The sequence below is a fragment of the Pteropus vampyrus genome, unplaced genomic scaffold (assembly GCF_000151845.1).
Source record: "Pteropus vampyrus isolate Shadow unplaced genomic scaffold, Pvam_2.0 Scaffold32, whole genome shotgun sequence".
NCBI lineage: Eukaryota > Metazoa > Chordata > Mammalia > Chiroptera > Pteropodidae > Pteropus > Pteropus vampyrus.
Window position 1 is genome coordinate 8237798 of NW_011888813.1, and position 1161 is coordinate 8238958.

The window sequence follows — 1161 nt, forward strand, 5'->3', positions numbered from 1 at the left end:
CATCAGCCTTTCAGTTATTTTTATGTAGAAGAACAATGGTGTTTAGCAATAACAACTTAAAGTCTTATCCTTACAGCTACTCTTTTCTTCATATATCTCAATTGCCTGATATTTCATGGCCAGAAGCATATTCCCTTCTTTTTTTTTTTATTTTAATTTTTTTTAGGCAAGGCAACTCTTGGTTGACCTCACAGATTACAAGGACCTTGTCAGTTTACAATCCCTTATTTTTTTTTATTTTTTACACCTACAGCACCTGGTCTTCCTAGGCGGTCTCCCATCCAAGCACTAACCAGGCCCAACCCTGCTTAGCTTCCGAGATCAGACGGGATCGGGCTTGTTCAGAGTGGCATGGCCGTATGCTCTCTCAATTTGCCACAAGTGAATTTTACCAATTGGAAGGCCACCTTGTGCCAGAGGCTGTCTGTGCTCCATCTGCCACCAATAATTGATTCCTTATTGCCAGGTGAGCTGTAAGTGATCTAGGTCAAAATCCCATTTGTTTCCTGCAAAAATGGACCATCCTCTATGTTGTAGGTTGAGTTATCCAGGTGCAGATGAAGAAGGGGAGTCTAAGGTGTATGATGTTGATTAGGAACCAGCACCTATGAAAGAAATAGGGTGGAAGAAAGATGGGACAAAGGCCTGACAAAGCCTGGAGAAACTTCAACCAGCCCAGTAGGCAGCTCTAGAATAAGACTCTTAACTCTGCCTGGTTCAGCCACAGATTGTCATTATCCTCGAAAGCTGTGAGCTTAAGAAAGGCAGCTCTCAGAAGCCGAGGCAGACCTTGAAATTGCTGAGAGCTGGATGATGTCTATTGATCATACACACTCTACTGCTGGGGAGCAAGTCTTTCCTTGAATGGGGCACTAGGAAGACATTTCCGTGCCTGCTACAGCAAGCACACATCACTCATCTAGAACACACACACATACCCACACCACGGGTGGGGGGCAGGGGGAAGGGGAGACAGAGAGAGAGAGAAGAGAGAGTAAACCTCAAGAATGACAACTTAATTCATAGTGAACCTAGAGTGTTTGACTAGTCCCCACAGTCTCTCTTTGAGCTCTAGTACATTGACTTACAAAGTTGAAGGTTTTAAATGACTGTCATTTGCTACCTGTTAGACTGAGAAAGAATCAACAGAGTGATTAAGTT

General features: G+C 43.6%; 1 non-coding gene across 1 annotated transcript; it reads right to left on the bottom strand.

Annotated features, from left to right (window-relative positions):
• Positions 1-244: 244 nt before the first annotated feature.
• LOC111737911 lies at positions 245-363 on the bottom strand. The gene has a single exon (XR_002779621.1). It is a non-coding gene; the product is annotated as a 5S ribosomal RNA (ribosomal RNA).
• Positions 364-1161: the final 798 nt, after the last annotated feature.